This window comes from Myotis davidii, unplaced genomic scaffold (assembly GCF_000327345.1).
Source record: "Myotis davidii unplaced genomic scaffold, ASM32734v1 scaffold909, whole genome shotgun sequence".
NCBI classification, from domain to species: domain Eukaryota; kingdom Metazoa; phylum Chordata; class Mammalia; order Chiroptera; family Vespertilionidae; genus Myotis; species Myotis davidii.
Window position 1 is genome coordinate 715,370 of NW_006299490.1, and position 18,059 is coordinate 733,428.

General features: G+C 38.2%; 1 protein-coding gene across 2 annotated transcripts in view; it reads right to left on the reverse strand.

The window, feature by feature from the left end:
- EPC1 (enhancer of polycomb homolog 1) overlaps positions 1 to 18,059 on the reverse strand; it is a 108,608-nt gene that overhangs the window by 81,252 nt on the left and 9,297 nt on the right. The gene's annotated exons all lie outside the window — the stretch shown is intronic.

Genomic DNA, 18,059 nt, shown 5'->3' on the forward strand with positions numbered 1-18,059 from the left:
CGTTACGCATTAGGTCTTTAAAACAAAAATATGCAAACGAAATTAGGGGCAAAATGCTACTTCAGGTGAACTTTCGTCAGCAGTTGTTTTTATGTTATGAAACTCTGGATTACAACAGTTCACAGGCATCGCATCCCATCACTGGTTAGTGCCACCCACCGGTCCAGGACTAAGGGCTGTCATCCTACTCTGACCCAAAATAGGGTTTTTGCTGTTTTGTTTTGTTTTTAATTCTACATTTTATCAAACCATTCTCGCCCTTTTATTATAATTGAAGCAAAGGGAATAATTATCAGCCACTAGAACCTTCAGGGGAAAATTGAAACCAAGACCTATTTTCAAGATTTTAGAGCCAATTCTTTATAGGTAACTCATTATTGTTTGTCCTGAAAGGACATGCTGCTTCAACATAATTATGGGTTCACACTTATTCTTATCATTTGTTCTGTGAAAAACTATACAATTGAATCATAAATACCTGTAGCACTCCTGCCAAATCTAGAAAAAAACAAAAAACAGGAAAAGCTGAATTATTAGAAGAGATCTAGGTGGATGTGATAGATTGTTAACACTTGATTTATATTACAAATGAAAATGGGTATCCCCAGAGAGCTCTTTCCAGTGGACTATTTTAAAAATCAGAAAGACTGTTGAGGTGGGTTTAATTAGTTTGGCAGCAAAACTTCAAATGTTCACTGAGACACAAAAATGTTTAAATCTGTTCTTCTCCGGGGATCTACACAGTAAAAGTAATCACTATTCTTAAATAGTGAGTTGGATAGGACCCTTTCACGCTGGTTTATCTACTAGTTACCAGGTGGGGAGAAGATAAGGAGAACATAGTGACAGTTCTCCAAAATTATCCGACAACTAATATTGACAACTCCCATCTGCCGGGTAGAGGGATTTCCATTACATTTGATATAAGACTGCATTTATTCATTCAATGAACAGTTATTGAACCCTCAGGGTCTTGGAATTATGCTGCTGATTACTTAGCACCTACAAGGCTCCTAGAGGAGCTTACACAGTGGGAGGAGGACCTGTGGATGGCAACTGCCACACCAGAGGTGAGTATTTTGATGAAAGCCCAGGCTACCATGGAAACAGGCAGGAGTGGCATCCAATCATGGAAAGTGGCTCTAATGAAAGCATTCAGGGAAGGCTTTTTGGAGGGGATGATATCTGAGTAAAAATTATGTAGGATAAGTATGGGTTAACATTGCAAAAAAAAAGAAGAAGAAGAAGAAAGGTATTTTAGTCAAGGGAAGCAGCATGGGTAAAAACTCAGAGCCACAAGAGTGCATGTCACAATCTAGGATCCTCAAGAATTGCCAATTGCACTGTGGAATATGGCATCTATTTAGGCAGGTTTCATAGTTCTGAAAACATTGGATGAATATTAGTATAGTAGTCCTCTCCAGCCTACAGTAAAATCCTAGTAGAATTTGGTGGATTGAAGAACCCAAGATTTTATAGAGCAAAATGAGTAGTAAGTCATGAATGAACCACCAAGGAAACAAATATATTTTCAACCTTCATTAAAAATAACAGCCTATGGATAACATTTTCCACATCCTATACTAGTAAAAATGGGCATCATACAACTAAGTTTCTTGTTCCCTAGAAATTGTAGAATCACCTCCCAAACAGGTTGAAAGAGATGCTTAAAATTGAGCTTGACCTTTTGCAGATAATAGAAAATCCACTCTGAGCACAGCAAGAATTTTGCCAAACTTTAGACATGCCCACCTTCCAAAAGAAAGATGATTGGGTAAGTTTAACCATTTTTATGATTTGCCTTCCTTAATTTCCAGTTCTAGAAATCATCTGGTCTTTCTCCCACTATCCTGCAGGCAGTTGATGAGACCTCCCTGGCAACATTTTAATGAGGCTACTACTAAAGGGAGCTGGAGAAGTGGAGGGAGGCATAAACAGGAAGTCATTTGGAACTTGACCTATAACAATGTAGTATTTAAAGAATGTTATCCGTTCCAATTAATTTGCCAGAAGAAGAAAGGTCCATCTTTGAAAATAAATATTGAAGTATTCAACCATATGTATTTAAAAAATTTTGGTATTTTTATCTAAACTGGATTTTGTTTAATTACTGGCACTCACTGACAGACTATTGTGTATAGTCCAGTGTTAGTCTGAGGTTGTAAGGGGCAGAAGGATAAAGTGAGAGAGTGGGAAGAGAAGGCTGACCAGGAGGAAAGGGGAGGAAGAGGGAAGAAAGGTAGCAACCTTTAGGTGCCTTACAATCTTGAGCACATGAAACTTGAGCATTAATTTTACTAAGCAAACATAGGCAGATCAGTATGGTATGAATGACATATAAGGGGTGAAGAAAGAAACTTAGAAAAACAAGAAAAAACTGTTAATAAAATAGAAATCTATGTTGAAAGGTATAAATCAAATATATCACTAAGTGATGGACAAAGAAATAATGACAGGGAACAGAGTATTCAAGAGCAGGACTATTGTGAATTGATATTACTTCTATGACCCAAGGAAGGAAATGATTTCTATTATTATTAACTATCTAACAAGCTAATAGTGAAATAAAAGTTTTACTTTTATATGTGTGTTTTTTTAGCCTTACCCGAGGACATTTTCCCATTGATTTTCAGAGAGAGTGGAAGAAAGAGGGAAAGACAGAGAGAAATAGCAGTGTAAGAGATTGTTTTCTTCCTGCTGGTCCCTGACCAGGGCCTGGGCTGGGAGGAGCCTGCAACTGAGGTAAGTGCCCTTGACCGGAATCAAACCTAGAACCCTTTGGTCCGCAGTCCGACACTCTGTCCACTGAGCCAAACCGGCTATTTATTCCTTTTTATGATACTTGGAGTATCATTGTGCCTGCCAATTGCTCTCTGAATCTGGTTCTTCCTCTCTTGCAGAGGAGGGAAGGGAAAGTGATTTCTGACCTGAGGAATGTGACTTGGGTGTGAAAGATGATTAATGGAATGAAAGGAGCATGGAGAATGGAGCCCCAGAGAACATGAGGTCACTGGAGATCATGGCAAGTACAATTTCTATAGGATGCTGTGGGAAGAAAGTATGCTCTGTTGAGTTGAAATGTGAATTGGAGGAGTCTCAGGCTGAGTGGTGCCTGAAGCATGTTAATCATTTAGCAGGTAAGTCAGAACCATGTAGGATTTGGAAGTTATTTCCCAGGGTCCTCCCATGTACTTTTCTAGGTATTTGCTCACGGGAGTGAGAGCACCTTGAGGTTCAAAATCAGCTTAGCTTAGGGACACAGCCAGGGACACAGAATAGCTAATATCATCAGTACCTCCTACATTGAATATCAGAAGAAAATACATTTTATTATTTCACAAATCTTCACAAAATCTTGTCGATAGGAAGAAATAAAACATATCTTCCATCTTTAAAGTTGCAGAAACTGGTAAACAAAAGGCTAACATGACCTATTTAACTGGCAAGGTTATAAACCATATCTAGAGCTTAAGATTTCTTTTGAATTAGGTTTCCCAAATACTAGAATTTAAGCCAAAAAAAAATGTAAGTACCCTGTGGTAGAACATATATTTGGATATATATTTTGGTTTTAATGGATTTACTCATAATCAGGTTAACATGTGGTGTTTTTATTTCTTCCAGTGTTCTGGTTTTGTTTTTCATTTGCCTGTTTTATAATATTAGAATAATACTATATATTGTTTTGTGGTCCTCACTTCTTAATATAATTTTTTAAAATATATTTTTATTGACTTCAGAGAGAAAGGGAGAGGGAGAGAGAGAGAGAAACATTCATGATGAGAGAGATTCATTGATTGGCTGCCTCCTGCACATCCCCCACTGGGGTTCAAACCACAACCCAGACATGTGCCTTGACTGGGTATCAAACCATGACCTCATGGTTCATAGATCGATGCTCAACTACTAAGCCATGCCAGCTGGGCCTTTATATAATTTGATAATGTTCCCACCTAATTAGTATTCTTATAAGATCATTTTTGACAGAGATACTTATCCTATCTATATAGCATAATCTACTTAATCTTCACTCTCAAAAGGAGCATTTAGAACTTACCGACTTTAGTTTATTATAAAGAGCATATATAATTCTCATAGAATACTTGAAATAAAAATGGTTTTAACTTTTCATGGTTTAAGGCACAGAACAAATTTCTGTTGTTCTTTGAATAACAATAAAGCCAAATCTACACAAATGAAGGTTAGCAATTTTATTGTCAATTTGAGCTGATGGCAAAAATCCAAGTCTTAAATGTCAATATTTCTTCCCAGATATGAACTTAGAATCTTAAAATTATCTACACTAATAAAAGACAAAGATGCTAATTGACTATACCTTTGCTACACCCTAAGCCACTCCCACCAGCCAACCAGAGTGACTATATGCAGATTAATCCAACCAAGATGGCGTCCAGCAGCCACAGAGCTGGAGCAAGCAGCAGGCTTGGTTGCCCAGGCAGTGGAGGAAGCCAAGCTTTCCACCTGCCCTGAGCCAGCTGTGGCCTCCGCTCATGGCAACAAAGTTTCAATTATAGAAGACAAATAAATCCCAGATACCTGCTTCCACTGGGAACTTGGGTGACTGGGGGTTGTGGACAGCCTGCAAAAAGCCATCAGCCCCTCACCCAGGCTGGCCACACCCTCATGGGGGAAGGGTCCTTGGGGTGACTTGGCCAGCATAAAAACAGCCATAAGCTCCTCACCCAGGCTGGCCAGACACCCCAGCAGGAATTCTCACCCCCACCCTGAAGGGGCTGTGGCCAGCCTGCAAACAGCCATCAGCCCCTCACCCAGGCTGGCCAGGCACCCCAGCAGGAACCCCCTCCCGGAAAGGCGTTGCCAGTCTGAAAACGGCCCTCAGCCCCTCACCCAGGCTGGCCAGGCCCCCCAGTGGGGACTACCACACTGAAGGGGCTGTGGCCAGCCTGAAACAGCCATCAGCTCCTCACCCAGGCTGGCCAGGCACTCCTATATAATAAAAGGGTAATATGCAAATTGACCCTAACAGCAGAATCACTGGGAATGACTGGTCACTATGATACATACTGACCACCAGGGGGCAGATGCTCAATGTAGGAGCTGCCCCCTGGTGGTCAGTGTGCTCCCACAGGCGGAGCTCTGCTCAGCCACAAGCCAGGCTGATGGCTGCCAGTACAGCGGTGGTGGTGGGAGCCTCTCCTGCCTCCTCAGCAGCGCTAAGGATGTCCAACTGCAGCTTAGGCCTGCTCCCTGCTGGCAAGTGAACATTCTCTGAGGGCTCCCAGGCTGCCAGAGGGATGTCTGACTGCCAGCTTAGACCCAATCCTCCAGGGAGCAGGCCTAAGCCAGCAGGTGGTCATCCCCCGAGGGGTCCCAGACTGGGAGAGGGCACAGGCCGGGCTGAGGGACCTCCCTGAGTGCACACATTTTTGTGCACCGGGCCTCTAGTGTTCCATAAAACACTAATTCAGATGTTACATTCTGAAATGAGTTTCATATAAAAACAATATGTTAGAGAAATACTGCCTATTATTGCTTTCTCTTCAAAATATGTATAAGCTCAGAAAAGTCCTGCAGCAAAGAAATTTATTTACTAATACTTAGCATGGTATTTTCCAAATTTATCTGACCATATACTATCAATTATTACCATTAGTTCTATAAAAAGCATACTTTGGGAATTCTAATCTAGGCAGTTCAAGGAAATAAGTTTTTCTGAACAAGTTATCCATTTTTTTTTAAAAATATTACTTTATTTCCTTTTTTAGAGAAAGAGGAAGGTAGAGGGAGAGAGAGAGAGAAACATCGATGAGAGACAAAGGTCTATTGGCACTCAACCAACTGAGCCACACCAGCTAGGGCTATCCATTTAATTATTTAAAAACGTCTGACATGTATAATTTGAAAAGGCATAAGTATCTTATAAATATAAAGTATTATTTTTATTAATTCTTAAGATTTTTATCCTGCTAAAAACAGTACAAGGTAAGACATTTGAGTATAAAACTGGGACAGAATTCTAACAGGCACCAGAATTGACCAAATTTCTAAACTTTGGCAATATATTTGGTGTCTTACACCAAATTCACTAGAACGTTTAACTACATTTGTTTCTCAAAGTGTCACTACTAAAAAGAACAAGTTGAATTTTCATTAAAAGATTTTTTGTATAACTTAAGCTCTTGGTAAATAGGAGTCATAACAGAATCTATCAACTAGGTTGTTATATTGATTCAATGTAGTCATTAAAGCAGAGATTAGCATGGAACTGAAACAAAAGTCATGCTCAATAAACATGAGCTATTTTTAAAAATATGTTTTTATTGACTTTAGAGATAAAGGCAGAGGGAGAGGGAGAGAGAGAAGCATCGATAGAGAGAGAAACATCAATGATGAGAGAGAATCATTCATTGGCTGCCTCCTAAGCCCACAACCTGGGCATGTGCCCTGACTGCAAGTCAAATCATGACCTCCTGGTTCATAGGTCGATGCTCAACCACTGACTGATCCATGCCGGCCAGGCAAACATGAGCTATTTTTAATGATATTTTTATTTTACTCCTTTGACTAAATCATTTTACTTTTCTGGGCTTTTTTTTGTACGTACAGTACCTATAATAATAAAAGCAAAATATGCTAATTAGACCAGATGTCCTTCCGGACGAAGCCAGAGCTGCGAGGGAAGCCTGGATCCCAGGTGCCAGAGGGAAGCCGGTGCCAGCAGCCGGGGAAGGAAGGCCTACTCTTGCACGAATTTCATGCATTGGGCCTCTAGTAAAACATAATATTGGTTGTAAACCCTTTAAACCCCTTTAGCTAAGGAAACAAAACAAAGCTAAGAAATCCTCAAATGAAACCATAAACCAACTAGGTATATATAAAACTAATTTGTACACAATATTATACTCATCCTCTGGAATCTTTTCATTTTGTTTCCGTTGGATAGTTTTGTAACATCCCTATGTTTAAATCTATAAGGAGCTCTGCTACATCTTTCACCTCCATTGCCAAATAATTATCAGGTGATTGTCCAGTGACTGCTCAATCTCCAAATCTGATCAGGTAAACTCCCAGGGAGTTAGGACCTCTCTGCACAGGTTCCTACTCTTAGGGCCTCTTTGCATAGGGTGAGTGCTTTGTGTAAAAACAGTCAAATCATAAGTAACATTTTGCATTCAAAGTAGCAACATCATGCAGTGAGACAAGGGTTATATACTAGAAGGAATAACTGGCTTCCATGTTTGAAGATCTGGATCCTAATCTAATATCTACCGTTTACCAGTAATATGACCCTATAGAAATTATTTCATTTTTGAGTCTTAAGTATCTCATATGCTTAGTCTAAAGAACACTTGTTCTCCTCGCTCTTAGGCCATTGTGAAGAACAAATGAGATAATATAGTGAAAAGTCTTTGACAATTACAAGGTACTATACAAATATAAGGAAGAATACATTATTTTATTTTAATTTCACCATAGTACTTAGGAAGGCATATATATACATGCCCCCCACCCCCCAATCACATTGGAACAGAAAATCTATGACCTATTCAAATCATAAAGTTGGCCACAGAAGATTTAATTGCTAGACTAGGATCTTTTGGAGATTTCCTTAAATAGGAAATCTTTAAGACAACACAGAAATTCACCTGTTTTATTTTTTACCCCTTTTAATTTATCTTCCTTTTAAAAATTAAGAAAGCTATTATAAGTTTGAATTATTTTAAGATAAGAAATTCCTATAACTTTTACAATTATAAATTTTTATGTTTAATATAATTTTCTCAAATCACCCCATTTAGAACAGAAAAATCAGTACAGATGTTTTAACTAATTTCCTTCATTTAAAAAGCAGTATTCAAGGTTTCTAACAGAAGAGCTTTAAGAAAATAAATTGATAAAAGATAAAAGAGTGTAATGTAGGGATTAAAAGTGCTAGCTGTTAGAGCCCAACACAATTTGAGTTTGAATCTCAACTTTGATCTATCCTAGCTCTGTAAACTTGAATAAATCCTTAATTTCTATGAGCATCACCTTCCTTCCTTTCCCATGGAGTACATAAATAATCCATGTAACCAAATTTACTGAGCTCTCACTTTGGGCTGGGAATTTTAATGCGTTCTCTCATTTAATCTCTTCAAAATAGCTTCAGTACCTGTCAAAATATGACAGGCTAGCTTATAGTGCCTGTAAGATTTCAACAAGAATTAGATATTATTTAAAAAAAAAAAGCTGAGCTTTTTTCTTAGAGAAAATTTCCAGTGTAGGGTGGAAAGATGGTTGCCCCAGAGTAAGCCGAACCATGTCCTCATTACCTTCATTTTACCATAAATGCTAAATTGGGTTTACACTACTGATCAGTCCTTTCCTTGGAACAAAAATACTCAAAACCCAAACCTTAAAGAGAAAATATATGTTCCTTCCCGAATAAGTTTTCAAATCCTATTCTTTCCCCTTCTATGCACAGAGATGATAGTATAGACACACACACACACACACACACACACACACACACACACACACATCTTTATATCAGGCGTTCAGGGAACAAACATTGTAGTGTGTCTCTCCTATACCTAACTGTTCTTCTTTAAACAATATTTTTTGCCTTCATTTTCATGAGCTGTTTCAGAACCTGTGCTTTTGTATTTTTAAAGGAAGGTTGTTTTTTTACAAATATTTTTTTTAAATATGTTTTTATTGATTTTATAGAGAGAGGAAAGGAGAGAGATAGAAACATCAATGAGAGAGAAACATCATTGACTGGCTGCCTCCTGCATGCCCCCTACTGGGGATTGAGCCCACCACCTTGGCATGGCCCTGACAGTGAATGGAACCACTGTCTCTTGGTTCATGGACCAATGCTCAATCACTGAACCACACCAGCTAGGCTGTGCTTTTTTAAATAACCAAAAATTCATGGTCTACTTGAGAAGTAATGATTTTTCAGGATTAATTTTGAACTATATTCTGCAAAATGATCTTAAAACTCCCATTTCTTAATTCTCAGTGGGATAAAAAACAAAACAATTTTAAATACGGAGAAAAGAGTCTAACTGTATTTGTAATACTATTGCCTCCATCGTGGGAGTTTTTAAGTCTATTTTTTAAAAACAAATTTTTTAGGACCAAGATAGCGGCATAGATAAATGGCAGTACAGCCTTTCACAACCACATCAAAACTACAATTAAAATACAGAACAATCATTATTCAGAACCACCTGAAAGCTGGCTGAATGGAAGTCCTATAACTAGAGAACTAAAGAAGAAAGCACATTGAGACTGGTAGTAGGGGTGGAAGTGAGGAACAGGCTGGTCTGACACTCATGTGTGCTGTTTTTTTAATTGGTAGGGAGATTATCTCTGTGGAGGCTGCCCGTGAGGAGCAAGGGATCCCAGCCTCACACTAGCCCCCCAGCCCAGGGTTCCAGAGCTGGAATGAGAAGTCCCCGCAACTATGGGCTTTAAAAACCAGCCTGGATTATAGCTGGGTGACACAGGCTGCTGGAGACCCAGGTGTTCTTCTTAAAAGGCTGGTGCACAAACTTACATGGTCCCTCTTCTTCTGAGCTCCAGCACCGGGGGACCCAAACAGATGGGGAGGAACTAGATTGTTTGGCATTGAGGCAGGAACTCAGGGGTGGCTTTCTTCCAGACTGGAGATACTTTCATGGGTCATTGTACCTGTGCTGGGACCTCTACCTGTTGCAGAGCTGGCTGGCAGCCATATCTGAGTCTCCATCAGCCTGGCTCACACCGTTTGCTCTGCTCTGGGGATTCCCCGAGATCCTACCCCACTCAATTTGCTGCCCCATCCAAGATGTTTGCAGCAGCTTTTCCATATGAATGGCCTGTCCTGATTTAGGCTTCAGACTTAGATAAAATCTCACAAACAAACTGCAGCTGGTGACAGTATGCCCCAAACCTATAAATAAAAGGCTCAAGACCCAGCACTAGCACCAGCCTGCCATGCTTCACAGCTGAGCCTTGCCTGGGCACCTCCAAACCCAATACAAATAGCAAATAGCAGCTGTGTGCTAATCCCTCTGTAGCTCCTACTGGGTGGCCCCAGGCAGTGGCTGACTTTGCACCTCTCTGGAGGCCCTGGAGCCAGTGCACCGAGTGAACAGCTTCAGACCATAGCAGATTACAACTCTACCCATCCATAAGTTACACTCAAGGGGCAAACTCAATGAGCACCAAAACCCCATTGAAGCAAGTTACAGTTATGAAGTAGCAATGAAAATAATTTTATGGTTGAGTCACAACATGAGGAACTGTATTTAAAGGGCCAGAAGGTTGAGAACCACTGGTCTAGAGGTCAACTCCTCTCAGTGACACCAACAGCAATCAAAGCTCAACTATAAGACTGTGCACACAGCCCACACTGGAGCATATTTAGAGTGTCCAGCTCAGATGACTGGGCAGACTGAGCCACTGGGTCTACCAGTTTCAGAAGACATAGCAGCTCTACCTGATACATAGAAACAGACACAACAGGGAAGCAGCCAAAATGTGGAGACAAAGAAAAATGTCACAAATGAAAGAAATGGAAGAAAGCAAACTACTGGAAACAGTTCAAAACCATGGCTATAAGGTTATTCAAAGATCTTCATGAGACTTTCAAGGATTTTAGTGAGAATGTCAAAGACATGAAAAAGGACCAGTCAGAAATTAAGCACTCACTAACTGAAATAAAGAATATTTTACAGGGATTCAACAGTTGAGTAGAAGATTCTAAGAATCAAATCAAAGATTTGGAATATGGGGAAGCAAAAAACACCCAAGCAGAAGAGCAAAAAGAAAAAAAGAATCCAAAAATATGAAGATAGTGTAAGGAGCCTCTGGGGCAACTTCAAGCATGCCAACATTCGCATTATGGGAGTGCCAGAAGGAGAGGAGAGGGAGCAATATATTGAAAACCTACCTGAAGAAATAATGACAGAAAACTTGCCCTACCTGGAGAAAGAATTAGACTTACAATTCCAGGAAGCACAGAGTTCTAAACAAGAGGAACCCAAAAAGGCCCACACCAACACACATCATAATTAAAATGCCAATGGTTAAAGACAAAGAATCTTAAAAGCAGCAAGAGAAAAATAGTTAGTTGCCTACAAGGGAGCAACCATAAACTGACAGCTGATTTCTCAACAGAAACTATGCAGGCCAGAAGGGAGTGGCAAGAAATATTCAAAGTGATGAATAGCAAGAACCTACCACCAAGATTACTCTATGCAGCAAAGCTATCATTTAGAATTGAGGGTCAGATGAAGAGCTTCACAGATAAGAAAAAGCTAAAGGAATTCATCACCATCAAACCAGTATTACATGAAATGTTGGAGGGAATTCTTTAAGAAGATAAGAAGGAGAAGGAGAAGGAGGAGGAAAAGAGATAAAAATATCAACAATAAAATGGCAACAAATACATTTCTATCAACAATTGAATCTAAAAATCAAAATAAATGAACAAGAAATCTAATGAACAGTCCTAGCTGGTTTGGCTCAGTGGATAGAATGTCAGCCTATGGACTAAAGGATCCCAGGTTAACTTCCAGTCAAGGGTACATGCCTGGGTTTTGGGTTCAATCTTCAGTGGGGGACTTGCTGGAGACAACTGATCCATGATTCTCTCTCATTATGGATGTTTCTATCTCTTTCTCCCTCTTCCTTCCTCTCTGAAATCTATTTTAAAAAATTCATGCTTGTCTATCCTCTGAATTAAATAGTTATTTATGAGCATTTTATTTTAAAAGATGTATGTTTTAATTTTGGTTCTGCCACCAACTAGCTGTATGATCTTGATCTTAATAAATCTGGGTCTCAGTCTCCTCAACTTTGAAAAGGACTAAGATTTGATGATCCCTCTCAACTCTGAACTTTTATGATTATTACCCCTTTTCTATAGTTGGCAGAAAAAAATGGGGATACATGAAACTTTAGACCTAAAACGTTAAAAGAATTAACTTGAGGTATATGATTTCTATGGAAACTATGCCTTTAGGTATTTTCTGACAATATTTGTTATGAGTATGGTCAAATGTGACCTGAGAAATTCACATAGTTGCAAATATCTCATTAATATGAAAAGAATTAATGTGAAAAGAAAGATACAACCTTCAAAATAAAAGCTGAAGGGAAATTAATTTAAACAAAGTAATTTTTTTTTACCTCTTCTTATGATATTTAAGAACCAATTTTCAGGTAAACTAACATAAGCCAAAAGTTTATTCATCATTGTAGATTTTCCTTAATAAAGTTGGAAATCAATGTTCAGCAATTATGGAAAAGTAAACCATCAATTTATGTTGCAGTTTAAAGTGACAAGTATGGTATAAGGTATTATGATTATGAAATTTTTGGGCTTTTAAATGAAATTTTTTTAGAAAGAACATACACAATATGGTAAAATTAGGAAATGAAAAGCAGCACATGAAGGTTGACCTCCACAGGGATCACAACCTCCTAACCATGTATGATGGATACTGAGAGAATTAGTGGGAAAGTTTCTTCCTAAGTGTAGAGAATATGAAGCAGGAAAATACCATCTTCTTCATACACTTGAGAGAGATTTTCTGGTGGGTGAGATGTAGCATTCACAATGGCGAATTCCAGAGCTAAAAAAGTCTACATAGAAACTTGCAATTTTCCTTTCTTAACATCAGTAATCACCAAAACTTCCAAAAGGGTTGGTAAAATATGAATTTCAACAGAAAAGGTTGATGAAATTCAGTGTAGATAGTCTTGAATTCTAGATACAAAGAAAAAAATTTCAAAAGCTCAAAAATGTCATAATCATAAGAAAACTTCAATTCCATGTTGGGTATGTAAAATAGAATGCATATTAAACATTTATTCATTATTTAACTAAAATTTTATTTTCAAAAGTTTTCCCACTTTTATTTTTACTAATTCTTTAACATAGTGGGGCTGAACAAGAGTACTGTAAAAAATACAAAATCTTAGTTATTTAAACGTGTGTTTTCCAATTGGAATTTATATATTTTCAAATTTATATAAACTTTGAATTCCTATTCATTTGAAAATAAATAATACCTAGACAACTGTTTATTTCTATGCTCTGAAATAGCAACATCATCCTGTCATTAGCCAATCTGTTATTTATCTTCTTTCCCTTTTTTAAAATATATGTTCTTGCTCTTTTTAATTTCTCTTCATTTTGGGAAAAAGAATACTAAGTTCTTATTAATAGAAGTAGCCTAATAGATATAAACTTATAATTGACAAGAAACATTGCAGAAACAAATCTTCTACGTATTCTTTCAACTTTCAGGTGCCTCCATGCTGCCCCCTGCTACCCAGTGTCTACACCAGGGGTCCTCAAACTATGGCCCTAGGGCCACATGCAGCCCTCCAAAAATATTTATCTGGCCCGCCGGGTGTTTTTGCCGCCGCTGCCGGTTGCTTAGCAGCCGACTCGTCCCGGGCCTGATCTCTCTCTCTCTCTCTCTCTCTCACCTTTTCCTCCTCTCAGTCTTGGCTGTGATCTGACGAGTCACGAGCTTGCCTGTGCAGGGCATGCTGCTGCCTGAGGACCGAGGTAACAACAAGTTAGGATTTTTTTTTTTGAAGTTAGGAGGTCTATTTTTTTAAAATTTATTTTGCAGTTAGTAGGGACATTTTTTTGAAGTTTTGTTTTTTTTACTTCAAAATAAGATATGTGCAGTGTGCATAGGAATTTGTTCATAGTTTTTTTAAAAACTATAGTCTGGCCCTCCAACGGTCTGAGGGACAGTGAACTGGCCCCCTGTTTAAAAAGTTTGAGGACCCCTGGTCTACACTGAAAATTGTCCCCAACTTTCAACCTTTTCTCTTCTTTTTAACTCTCCCCATGAAAACTTACCAGGCCAGAGATCCAGACCAACGGAGTTTTCCTCTACCAGGCAAAGGATAAACAGATTAATATAAGAAAGAGGTAGTTCCTTCCTATTTTTTTAAAAAAATGTTTTTATTGATTTCAAAGAGAGAGAGAAACATGAATGATGAGAGACTCAGCGATCGGCTGCCTCCTGCACAGCCCAGGCATGTGCTCTGACTAAGAATTGAACTGTGACCTCCTTGTTTGTGGGTCAACACTCAACCATTGAGCTACACTGGCTGGGCATTCCTTCCTATTTTTCCCATCAGCATTTTCTTGCCAACTACAAGCATTTGAACTAGTGTTTTGTGGACAATGACATCTAGATTCAGTCATTATGCTGGTTCCAAGATACTTTCATGGGTTTATCTTTTCCAGGCTCTACACCACAAGTTACATCTTCCTCTCTACCTACACTGAACTTTTAGCTGGTATTCCCAAATGCCATGCATTTATTATTCTTCTTACCTATGCTCACAATGCCTTCCTGTTTTTCAAGGCTCTGGTCAAAATTACCTTCTCCATGAACTTTACCCCAATTCCCAAATGCTGCTCTTCTGGTCTCTCTTTAATCCTCAAAGGCTCAGCACAATGTTTTGTTTTGTTTTGAGTACAGCTGAAGCCCACTAAAGATTTATTTAACGAGCAATGAGCAGATAACAAACCTTCATTCTTGGGAAAGCTATTTGACTTGGTGACTTTGTTCAATAGAGTACCTGGAGGGGAAAATGGGAGACTCTCTAATACTATAATATCAATGCTCCTGCATGGGGGGATCTTTTTAATTCCCATCACACTGTGTAAGGCCTATTTTGATCCCTGAAATCAAAGATGTCTACGCAAAAATGAACTTAAACTTACATTGAGTGCTTCTGACATGTTAGGCACTATACTAGGTGCTTTAAATGCATTAATTTATTGTGGTCTCACAAAAGATAGCTGAGGTTGGTAATACTACCTTGTTTCATAGAAGAAACTGAGGATTCAAGAGATTAGTAGTTGGCTCCAGGTTATACATGTAGTAAAGGACAGAGCTAGGAACTCAGATCAGTCAAAGCTGTGCCCTTCAAGTGTTCTCATAGCTTTAATATAAATATGCATGGAGAGGCTTCTACTTGGCTATTCTAGAAGTTTAAAAAAAAAAAAAAAACCTTGTCTATGGAATAAGCCTGGAAATTGTGATCACATAGTTAGACAAAGCTGTGAGAGAGATTCAGTGCTGAGTATCTGTTAATATCTGCAAGTGTTGAATGTCTTGCCCCAGCCTGGTGGCTCAGTTGGTTGGAGTGTTGTCCCATACAACAAGAAAGCTACAGGTTTAATTCCCAATCAGGTTACATGCATACCTATGTTGCCGGTTTGATCTTGGTTAGGGCGCATACGGGAGGCAACTGATCAGTGTTTCTTTCTCACATTGATGTTTCTTTTTCTCTCTCTCCCTCTCTCTCTAAGTCAGTAAACATATCCTGGGATGAGGATTAAAAAAGAAGTTGATTGTCTTACAAAAAATGTGAAGGAATGTAGGATTCTGCCAAGTTCAATGGCCTCTATATCCTATATTCTAGAACAGTGGTTCTCAACCTTGGCTGCATATTAGAATCACCTGGGAATCTTTTTAAAATTCTGATTTTTGGGCCTCATACTCCGGAAATTATGTTTCTTTGTTACTAATGTTGTGGCCCCACCCCATAACAAAGAAACAGAATTTCCAGAGGATGAGGCCCAGAAATCAGGATTTTAAAAAGATTCCCAGGTGATTCTCATGTGCAGCCAAGGTTGAGAACCACTGTTCTAGAAGTTTAAGACATAAAAAAAAAACCCAAATTATTTGTCAAGTGAAGTAGCCACTTGTGTGGGGCCCAAAGTCTCTAACTTGGCTTAAAAAAGGAAAGATATGACAATATTTTAGGCATGTAGGCTTTGGCTCAGCATGTCACATCAGTGTCTCAGACAAGGATCGAGTTGTGTTCCAACCCAAATCTTTGCTCATCAAGAAACCTCAATAAGTTGAGAATGCAGACCAAAATATTCACTTGGAAGGCAATACTCAAAATTGTTTATTAGGACATAACTGTTTTGCTAGTAGGTAAGAATCTTTTAACTTTAGAAAGATTTAGAATAAGTACAGAAATGTTTTTTTAGTATTGGTAATTATTGTTTAAGAATATTTGACATAGTCAAATAAGAGGTAAGCCTATTAGAACTTCTACTAAGTTAAATGTTAAGTGTGGAAAAATTAAAGGTACCTTAAGAGTCATATTTAGAAATTAAATTTATCAGATATATATGACTTTCTTAACTTTTTGACAATGCTTACTAAGTCCAAAAGGAGGCAATGATATTCAGTAAATTTATAAATGCAGTATAAAAAGTTTGGAAGTGTTTAATTAAATGGTGCTATAAATGAAACCAAATTTTAAAGAATCAGGATTTCTAAAATTTTTAAATTTCTAAATAAGATAAGACATGTAAACTAAATTTAAAAACATAATAAGTACTTTTGGATATATAACTTCAATAAATTTCATATGTTCTAAAAAGCAAATTAACTTTTTCAATATACAAGGACATAAAGTAAATTATAACTTAAGAGTGGCTATTACTGTCTTCTTCCAGCTCAATTTGGTGTTCATTAAGCAGTCAACTTAATGTTTCATCACACAGAATTTGGTCTGACAGTTCCATTATTCTTTATTCTTATAAAAGGGACCCAGAAAGCTCCCTGCACTTTCTACCATGTGAGGACAAAGTGAGAAAATGGCAGTCTAGCCCAGCCAGTGTGGCTCAGTGGTTGAGCGTTGACCTATGAACCAGGAGGTCAACAGTTCATTTCCCTGTCAGGGCACATGCCTGGGTTGCAGGCTTGGTTCCCAGTGTCGGGGAGGGAGGAGCCGGCAGGAGGCAGCCGATCTCTGATTATCTCTCATCATTGATGTTTCTGTCTCTCTCTCCCTTTCCCTTCCTCTCTGAAATCAATAAAAACATATAAAAAAAGAAAAACTAAAATGGCCATCTATGAATCAGGAAGTGGGTCCTTACCAGACACGCAATCTGCTGGCTCCTTGATTTTGGACTTCCTAACTTCCAAAAATGTGAGAAATTTCTGTTGTTTATAAGCTCCTCAGTCTATGGTATTATGTTAAAGCAGCCTGAACAGACTAAGACAAAATCGTTCCATACATTTGTTGTCCAATATAGTAGCCAACTAGCCGGGGCCAGGTGTAGCTACTGAATTTTTAATTTTAATTAATTTAAATATTCATAGCCACATGTGTCTAGTGGACTACTTTACTGGACAGCACAGTACTGGCAGTTTCAAGCCATTTAAAATTATCTGAGTCTATTATTAAATCGGTGCTGAATGACTGCCTTTGATACTAGACTACACCAGCACAAACTTACTCTTTAGACTAGCTTCCCTAATGGTATGAAAGGAGAGGCTTCTGGAAATGTTAAGAACATTAAATTCTCTGATTGCTTTTTGCTTATGTATGTTGGCAGTTTGTTTCTTGGGCTTTATACTTTAATAGAAACTGAGCAAAGGCTGTAAGAATGAAAAATTTCTTGTCTCAAAGCAGTGAAGCAATTAAATTATTGGGAAAGGTCCTCTTCACTCCTTGGCACATTATAGTGTTTGTCAAATGGGGTTTCTGACCTCTTTCTTGGAGGATGGAGACCTTCCAGTGGATTGGAGCATTGGCCTGAGTTTCAGAGCTAAATATAGGTCTTTGGCATGGCAGCATCCCTTTTTTAGTATCATTGAAACCATTTATTATTAATGAATGTGGAGCATTAGTGGTTGGTAAGATAAAATCTTGAAAAAAACCAACAATATGCCACAGATACATTTTTTTTCAGATGTAAGTTGCTATTGAGCACAACTAAATTCTATTTTTCACTGCTTTTAAAAGTAATTTATAAATTATGGATTGCTATTTTTTTTTAAAAAAAGGTTAAAATACACACATATACGAATTGTTGGCAAATAAGTCTCAAATATGATATGCTGAGGCCTTCAAGTCATTTCTGAACTCTTCCCTTTGCTTTCTTTTCAATTAAATGTATTGAGGTGACATTGCTTAATAAAATTATATAGGTTTCAGGTGTACAATTTTATAATACATCATCTGTATATCATATATTTACCACCCCAAGTCAAGTCTCTTTCTATCATCATTATTCCTCCTTTACCCTCTTCTGCTTC